The 9,805-nt window shown below is 49.5% G+C and overlaps 1 pseudogene; it reads right to left on the reverse strand.

The window, feature by feature from the left end:
* Positions 1–565: 565 nt before the first annotated feature.
* LOC136650488 (5S ribosomal RNA) lies at positions 566–682 on the reverse strand (annotated as a pseudogene).
* Between the last annotated feature and the right edge of the window lie 9,123 nt (positions 683–9,805).

Genomic DNA, 9,805 nt, shown 5'->3' on the forward strand with positions numbered 1-9,805 from the left:
ACCCTATCATCAGTCACATAATGAAAACGTCTCTTTGTAGCTGTTTGTAGTTTTGATTAATGCTTTTTCCAGTTTCCGACACTCCCCATCCTTCAGTCTCAAGATGAGTTACAATTTTTAAACACTACTTTGCACATATCTCATGGGCAGCAGAAACCAGACTAAGAATAAAATGCACATTAAAAAACTCCGAAGCTGGCACTTCCTTCTTTGACTACAGATGATGTATAAATATCTGCCTTATTATAAGTTCTTGACCTGAGTTCTCAGCCTTTTAATGATATTTGGGTTTTACAGGTGCAGTCCTTTTTTATAAGGCATCTGCAGCTGGTCTAATGTTTTATTCTAATTGTGTTTTGTTGTTTTAATACGGTTTTAATGCTTATGAATTTTAGAGTGCAATCCTGACCCTCTGTTGGGCTGGCGCAAGTCCTTTGTGCCAGCCTGGGAGTGTTGCAAGCGTGCTATAAGGCACATCTGCACCCCCGGGAGAGTTGGTTGGGCTGGTGTGAAAATGCACCGGTTGGTTGGTTGGCCACCTTTGTTCTCGAAAGACGATGGTATAAGCCTACAGCACCCGGTATTCCCAGGTGGTCTCCCATCCAAGTACTAACCAGGCCTGACCCTGCTTAGCTTCCAAGATCAGACGAGATCAGGCATGTGCAGGGTAACAGTCACTGGCCAGCAGAGACCACATCCAGTCTCTGTGCCACCCAGACCTGTCAAGGTTGCGCCAGCCGAGGGCAGCAGGTTGGAAAGGATGGGGGAGGATGAAACTGGGGTATTTGGGGATGGGGAGAGTGTGCAGAGGGCGGGCTGGTGGGCAGACTGGGACCGGGATGGGGGTGGGACCAGCCTCCAGTACTTAGGCTGGATCCTAACCACCCCTGCTGAGCAGCCCAGCGTTACACCAGATTGCTTGGATCTGTGCCAGCGAAATTGCTGGCGCAGATTCAAGTAGTCCCACTTAGGTGGCTGGGGTATTACTCAGAGTAAGGGGACATAAGTCCCTTACTCTGAGTTGCGCTCCCTCCACCTTCAAACCTGTGCTAGATACAGCGCAGGTTAGGATTGGGCTGCCTGCTCACTATGCAATTTGTTCTTAACTGTGATTTTATTTTCTTTGTATCTTTTGTATCCATTTTTGGGTCCCCTTGGGGAGAAAGGCAGGGTAAAAGTACTGTTAGTAATTATTATTATTATCATGGATACTCCTGCAGCACCAAATACCTTGAATATACAGAGCTGCATTAGCCGCTATTGTGTTTTGTTTCATCATTTTTATAACATTGGAAATTACTTGTCTCTCCTTCAGTAGTCAGTTGGGCTGTGACCATGTGTTTTAAACGTCCCTTCAAGTGCCTCAGTTATTAAGAGGGGAGGGAATTGCTGGTCACCCTGATCACCTCTTGCCTTTGTCATGGATGCTTTCCTGGCTTCTCCCTCTTCTGCGGAGCAAATGCTCTCATCTGTTGTACCTGAATCTTCTTGGCACTCCTGCTCTTTACTTTAAACCAGGGGTGTCCAAAGTTTGTAGCAGGAGGGCCACATCATCTCTCTGACACTGTGCTGTGGGGCCAGGGGGAAAAAAGAATTAATTTACATTTAAAATTTGAATAAATTTACATAAGTTTACATAAATGAATATATTAAAGATGAACTTATATGAATGAATGAAGGTCTTGAAACAGCTCAAGGCCTATAAAAGGTCTTGCACAAAGCAAGGCTGGCCTTTCCTTTGCTGCTGCTACTGCATCACAGATGTGAAACAGCAAGCAGTGGAGGAAGCCCTCATCTCACAACTCATGCAAGAGGTCAAACAGTCGCCTTCACACTGAGAGCAGTTGCATTGGGCCAGTGTGGGCTCCAACAAATCTCCAGAGGGCCAGAGGCTCATTGGAGACTAGGGGTCCCTGAAGGCCGCATTGAGAGGCCTCGAGGGCCGCAAGTGGCCCCAGGGCCGGGGTTTGGGCACCCCTGCTTTAAACTCAGCACATCCAGCTATTGCCGAGCTGGCCACACTACAAGACACGAGAGCATCATATATAGCAGCCCCACTGCTAAGGCAAGGCAGATAACAGCATGGTGATTCTTGCCAGGGGAAGCCTTTGAGAGACTCGTTCCCTCTGGGCATGCAAGGGGTTTTGCACCATGAAATACAGGAAGCTGGAATAGATGGGACTAGATCCAGCAGAGCTCCTCTTAGGTTCTTATGCTCAGTGTTGTGGCCAGAGGTGTATCTTGGGTGCGGTGACACAGGGCAGGTGCCTTGGGAGCCACTGGGAGGACAGGCATGGACTTACTGGGCATGAGCATTAGCAGCAGTGCCCCCAGCTGCTGTGCTCCAGGCAGCTCCCAGCTTTCCCCCCCCCCCCGAGGAGGAGGCACTGGTGGCTTTGTGCCCCCTCCCCATTCCTTCTCCCGCAGAGGCAACTGTTCAATGGGAGTTCCCCTTGATGGGAGCCTCCACAGGAGAAGGTATACGAAGCTAGTGCAGCGAGCACTCCCTCCTCCAGGGAAGACCCAGAAATGACATTGCAGCATCATATTATGTTGAGATGTCACTGCCCCGGGTGTCAGAACTGTGCAACACACCAGTGGTTGGGGCTGCTGACACATGACATGCCAGTTACAACCAAACATTGACCATGTGGACGACCTGGCTCTAGCAGTACAGGGAAAAAACATGGAGGTGTTGGATGGCCTCCTCTCAGAAGACCTTAAGATTCTGGGAAAATATTTTGCTGAGTGGAGGTTAATACCCAATATCAGCAAAACAGTGACTACATGCTTCTACCTTAATAATAAACTAGCTAACGCAGCCCCGAAGGTCTATCTAAATAACAACCTACTCCCTTACAATCCCCATCCAAAATATCTTGAAGTAACTTTGGACAGGACTCTCTCTTATAAGCCACACCTCGTGAACACGGCTGCAAAAATCAATACCAGGAACAACATACTCCAGAAATTAACAGGAGCAAGATGGGGAGCTTCAGCCACCACTCTCAGAACATCTGCATTAGGACTGATCTGCTCTGCAGCAGAACACTGTGCTCCAGCATGTCATACTAGCAAGACTGATGCCAGATTCAACGAAACCACAAGGATCGTAAGCGGCTTTATAAGACCCATTCCTGTCTGTTGGCTTCCCATCTTGAGCCACATGGCACCACCAGCCCTATGGAGACAAGAGGCTTTAGTGAAAGAATAGAGAAAAATCGCCAGCAACCCACTTTTACCAGGACATTCCGATCTTCCTCATCTATCTATTGGCAGGCTCAAATCCAGGAAGCCTTCTCTGGCACTCCCACAACAATTTTAACATCAATGCCAAATGGAAAGCTCAATGGGCAGTCGAACGCCCAGAAATGGGTAGATATATAGATGATCCTACACTTAAGGTGCCAGGTTTCGACTTACCTCATCAGCACTGGAAAACTTTGAATAGGATCCGTACATAAGAACGTAAGAACAGCCCCACTGGATCAGGCCATAGGCCCATCTAGTCCAGCTTCCTGTATCTCACAGCGGCCCACCAAATGCCCCAGGGAGCACACCAGAACACAAGAGACCTGCAAGGCTTCCTGGGAATTGTAGTTAAGAACATAAGAACAGCCCCACTGGATCAGGCCATAGGCCCATCTAGTCCAGCTTCCTGTATCTCACAGCGGCCCACCAAATGCCCAGGGAGCACACCTGATAACAAGAGACCTGCATCCTGGTGCCCTCCCTTGCATCTGGCATTCTGACACAGCCCAATTCTAAAATCAGGAGGTTGCACATACACATCATTTGTACCCTACATGGTGTTTGTCAGGACTCAATGTTCAAATGGGGGCTAGTATCTACCCCACAGTGTGTTTGCGGGTTCTCCCACCAAACCATGTACCACATTGTGTCTGGATGCAAACTGAGGTCGTATACTGGCCCATGGTCTGACTTTTTCTATGAAGGTAACTCTGTCCTTGAATGGCTGCATGAACTGGACATTGACATTTGATCTTGTCTAACTGATATACAAGTCCGTGTATTATATGCCATACGCTAAATAAATAAATAAATAAATAAATAAATAAACCACGTGGACTGAGCATGTTTCATGCCACCCACCATAAGACATCTTTGCCATGGTGTGGTTAAAAATTGTGCAGTGCGCACAGTGAGCTGTTGTCCATGGACAGCTTAAGAGCGACCGCCACATGTAACAATCTGAAGTGGTGTCCTTCATGTGGCAGGATGCAAATTGCTTCTGGGAGCGAAGTCTGGCAGTCTCGTCTTCCTGAGAGTCACAGGCGGCCCTCTACAGATAGGAAATTATTCCGCTCTATTCAGTGATGACAACTAATTTGGGGATTGAGTTGTGCGTCATTGTGGAGATAAGAGTCTATTGATTGCCTCCCTGCTCTCAGATTAACCTGACTCCTTGACTTGGCCTATGGCCTATTAGGCTAAAATTCCCTCACTTCTTAATTATCCAAAGGATGTTTGCAAGTATAGATCTTTCCTTCAAAGCCATCACAGAGGCTTCCTAGTTGGCAAGTGGTCCTGTCTATGCCTTTCATAGAACTCCTGCTACCACCCCTGCAGCAGGAGGAAATTGGGACCTGTGGCACCCAGTCCCCCAATGGAAATCCAGTGGAAACGTGCAGTGAATGTTGGAAAAGTAGATGCAAGGGCACCTGCAGGATACCAGGGAGCAGCGCGTTGTTCAGGAGCAGGGCTGGCTGCCACTCTTACACTGCCTGGGGTGGCACAAAGCTCCACCGGCCCTGCTGTTCTCATCTTACCTCTCTCCTTCTGCGCAGACTCTGCAGTCAACGCAGGAAGTGTGAAGCATGGGGGTAAAACTCCCTGAGCACTCTCTACGTTGGTGGGGGAAGGTGGGGGAACCAGAAAGCATCCCAAGGATTGGAATTCAGCGATCTCCTGCTTTCCTCTGTACAGGCTCTTTATAAAACTCAGAAGTGCAGGCAGGGCACACTTTGAGTAAAGACCAAAATAGAGGAAGGGGCTGGTCAGGAGGCCAGCTCTGTCCCCACAGGTGAGTGGGGGGGCCCATGACACACTGTAGGCATCTGTTTGCCACTCTGTGCTCAGGTACCATCAGGGATGGGCCAGTCATGTCCAGGAGACACTCAGAGGCTACCTCTCTTATGGCCCATTTCTATGCAGGGCCTAGAGAACCAGATCCTGCCATAAGTAATGGTGGTGAGAAAGGTGTGCTTCCACCAGGCACTTCAGAGCCACTGGTACAAATGGCTGGAGGCTCTGTGTGCCCGCCAGTGGATCCTGGATGCCATGCCACAGCAGGTTCAATGGCAGCACAGGCGGTTCAGGGGGGTGGGCAACGGATAGCTGAGGAGTGGGAGGGGTGGATGTCAGTGGTAGTAGCCACCAAGATCTTCCATTTTGCTCTCCCTGCCTGGAATGGCTGCAAAGGAGAGGGGGAGGGGCTGCTTGCACAACGCACTGAGGCTCCCTGCAAAACGTAGTGCTTTGCACCCCTTCTAGCTGCGCCACTGCAGACATCCTTTGGGCAGAGAGTTTGTGGGCGACGCCGGCGATCTCCCCGAATGTACTCAAACTTGGTCCCAGAACACTGCTCAAATGTCCTGTAAAAAGAAACCTTCCTTGTCCCTGCGGTCACCTCATCTGCTTTGCATCTTAGAGAAAGAAATGATGTGACAGTAGAAAAGAGGTGAAACAGGTTTCCATGAAGCCAAGAATCTGGATAGGAAAATCTATTTAATAAAGAAAAAGAAGTGAATGCAGGTGGCAGGAAGTGATTTAATGAGCCATTGGTGAGGATGTAAATTGAAGACTTCCCTCCTGACTCTCAGGGTGCCTGAAATAAATGTTGGTCCCCCCCCCCCAACCCTGTAGTAGAGAAACACCAGAAATGACTCATTGATTTTGTAAAAGTCCATGCCTGCCAGCCAGTGAGTGAATCCAGGAGGTTGGGACAGTGAGACAATCTGGAAACTTTGCATATTGTACCTTGCAAAGATTTTGCCATCTTGCAAAGCATTCTTGACATTCTTGGAATCAACTATGGAGCTCCAAGAGACTGCCTGCCCATCAGGACAGTTTGAGGAACAACACAGGGATTCTTCCTCCCAGGGATCCTCAAACAGGATGATCCCTTTGTCATATTGCTCAGTGACTTTTGACACCATCGACCATGGCCTCCTGCTAGGATGTTTGGTCAACCTGGGGATTGGGGGCACTGCTTTGCAGTGGTTCTGCTCCTTCTTGGCTGACAGATCCCAGAAGGTGGTACTGGAGGACTCCTGCTCAGCACCTTGGCCCTTGGGGTGTGGGGGGCAGCAGGGTTCTATAAGGTCACCATGTTATTTAATATCTGTATGAAATTGCTGGGAAAGGTCATCTGGGGATTTGGAGTTGAGTGCCACTAATGACACTCAGCTCAGAGCCCAGTTCTGTGCTTGGCGGCGGCACGGCTCCATGCCGCCGTGGACTGTTGGAAACGTGCCGTAAGGCACATTTGCCAGCCTCACCGCCGGGCTCCCACCGGTGCTAGCACAGTGCCAGCCGGTGCTGGGCTAGCACGGGGCGGTCGCCCAGCTTCCGCGGCTCGGCGGTCTCCTGGACCACTGAGCTGCGGCACAGTGGGCAGGGGCGGGGAAGCGTTCTGGGGAGGGGGAAGGCTGGTGGGGGGTGGAGAGAGGGTGGGGGGAGGCATGCCGGGGCCGGGCTGGAGGTGTGCCAGGGGAGGGAGGGAGGCGGGTCCGCAGAGCCCCGCTCCACAGGATCCAAGGCACTCGTGTAGGGCGCAGAGCCCTAGACGAGCGCCTTTACCTTACCTTTACCAAAAGGTCAGCGATAAAGTGCGTAGCCCCATTGCGGGGCTGTTTACCTTACTCGGGGGAAGGGAACGAAAGCGGTAGCGTTCCTGGCAGTAGCTCAGGAGGCGCAGGATCCAACAGTAGCCCTTCTCGGTGCCGCCGAGCCTGGGTGCCCCAGGCAACTCAAGATTGGGCTGCCCCTCTCTCACCAGGGTGGCTGTCTGTCCTGGAGCGCTGCCTGGAGGCGGTTGGGATCTGGATGAGAGCAAACAAGCTGAAATTAAATCCGGACAAGATGGAAGTCCTCCTGGTGTGGAAATCCATGATGTGGGAGATAGACTATCACCCTCCCCTGAATGGGGTCGCACTGAAAGAGCAGGTTTGCAGCTTGGGGGTTATCCTGGACTCACAGCTCCTCCTGGATGCCCAGGTGTTGGCTGTGGCCAGGAGTGCCTTTGCCCTGCTTCGGCTGGCGCACCAAGCTGCGGCCATACCTTGATCTCGCCATAGTGGTCCATGCCATGCTGACGTCAAGATTAGATTATTGTAATACACTCTACATGGGGCTGCCCTTGAAGACGGAAGTTACAGCTAGTGAAGAACGTGGCGGCTCATGTGTTTGCTGGAGGTTGGCAGTTTGACCCTGTTGGACTGGTGGCTGCACTGGTTGCTGGTTCATTTCCAGGCCCAATTTAAGCTGCTGGTTTTGATCTTTAAACCCCTTTATAGCTTGGGAGCAGCATATTTGAGAGACTACCTTCTTCCGTACAGTACAGTCCATTCTCTTCAGTTATCTGAGGGGGCCCTGCTTGTTGCGTCATTATCAAGAGAGGTTAGGGGTTGCACCTGTGTGGATCTGTTTCTGGGGCAACTGTCTGTAGTAACAGTCGAGCTGGCAGAGGAAGGGGACTAGAAAATTTGTCACTACAGACAGTTCTCCGGGAAGTCGGAAGAGACATCACAAATGCGAAGACCGTAGAAGTCAGCATGCCGTGATGAGAAAATGTTGAAAATTGCTGATCTAGAGAAATAATGGAGCTGAGCCAGCCATGGAAAAGGAAATGTATGATACCAGGTGTAAGGAGGGGAGGGAGAGAAAGCTCAGGAAGGAAGAAGACAAACTAGGAAAAATGAAGAGTTCCAAGCACAACTGAAGACCAGGACTGAGGACAGAGTATTCTGGAACCAGCCGGGGGTCTGAAACCTTTCCTTTGTTTCTTGAAAGTTGTTTTTCCCAAACGAAGGAGTCCATGGGCTTGGCTAATGAACAGTTAATTGTGCCTGTTCCAGCAGGACTTAGTGTTAAAAAGCTTCATCTCCAGATGGGGACATGGAACTGCATTAACAATTAAGCAGTAAGCAAGCTCTGCTCAAATCTGAAGCACTGAATTCCAAAGAAAAAAGTCAGGAATGGGATGGTGGTGGTCCAAGAGTGAAATCAGAAATGTGGCCTTCCTGGCCAGAAGATCTCTGGCCTCTTTCAACTGCCCTCCTAACAGTCACAGTCTTGATCTGGCCCTTTGCTTGCCAGGCAGGTACCCAGCACCATGTACAGCTGTTTAAATTCGTGTCTCCTGCATGCCTTGAATTAAACCACAATGAACAGAAATATAAAATATTACCCACATAACGACTCACATACAGACAGAACAAAGGAGTAGGAGACAGAGGTATTAAAGGCCCAACCCTACCCAGAGCTGGCCTGCAGCAGTGGCATTGCTAGAGGGGGTGCAAAGCACTAAGTTTTGCAGGGAGTGTGACCACAGCGTGGAAGTGACCACTCCCCTTTGGAGCCATTCCCAGTGAGGGGAGCAAAATGGAGGTGGAATGCCTTACTCCGAAGGGGAGGGGCAGGGGCCACTAGCATGCTGTGGTCAGGCTCCCTGAAAAACTTAGTGCTTTGCACCCCCTCTAGCTATGCCACTGCCCACACACACCATTCCACCATCTTAGTTTTTGCCCTTCTTTAGGAAAATGTTTCAAGAGGAGACAAGCCAAAGCCTTACATGCATGTACAGCCCCACAGCAAGAGTACTGCTTGCTCTTTGAAATGCCTTTTCACATCACAAGTTACCTGCTGTATTTCAAATGCATATTGAGTATATTTTAAAAAATAACAATATATAATATAATCCTACCTCCAGTGCTACATTAAATGCCATGCCTTTAAAAATAGCCATAATGTTGTCCTTGGCATTTTTGAGGATATCACCAAGCAGGGTGGGGTGATTAGAAAAACGCCTATCATTTATTCAGGTTGTACCTTTCTTATATGATGGAGCTTGGAGTGGTCTGTTTGGGGTCCCCACATCACCTCCCATCCAGACACTGAACAAGCCCAGACCTCATATCTTCAGGGAGGTGATTGGACCACATGATTTTAGACCACAATGTTTGTATTAGTATTAAGGAAATTTATATCAAGCCTTCCAACAAAAAAAGTTCACGAAGTGGTTAACGGATCAAATACATGGTTCTCTGTCCTAAAAGGACTCACAAACTCAACAAATACAGAAGAACACCATCAAAACTGCTACTTGAAAAGTCTGTGTTGGGGGAAAGAGGGACAGTCACCCTTCCCCTTCTGAACACTGTATAAGAAGAGCACCACTTGAAAAATGTGCCTCTTTGCCCAGTTACCAGGAACCAGTTAGCACCATTCACTGGTGAAGCGTGCTAAAATGAGAATCTGTGTACTGTAGGACCAGGACCTCATGTACAAAATGAGTGTGCCTGAGGTCCGGCTTTTACAACAAAAGGTGTGCACAGGTGAGGGAGCCAATTCCTTCACTTTTCTAATCACAGCCCATCATTTTCATCCCAGACCAGCACACTTCTGTTTATCAGAGCAAGGTTGCAGCATCAGAGTGCGGGGAGATAAGATGCAGGAGAATCCAGTGCCGTTTGGTGGAAAAATTAGACACCCGTCCCCCACTCAATCCCTCTATTTTGTACAGGGTGGCCACAAAGTTGCTCTACACAAGATTGTGTGCCTA

Source organism: Tiliqua scincoides, chromosome 4, assembly GCF_035046505.1.
Source record: "Tiliqua scincoides isolate rTilSci1 chromosome 4, rTilSci1.hap2, whole genome shotgun sequence".
NCBI lineage: Eukaryota > Metazoa > Chordata > Lepidosauria > Squamata > Scincidae > Tiliqua > Tiliqua scincoides.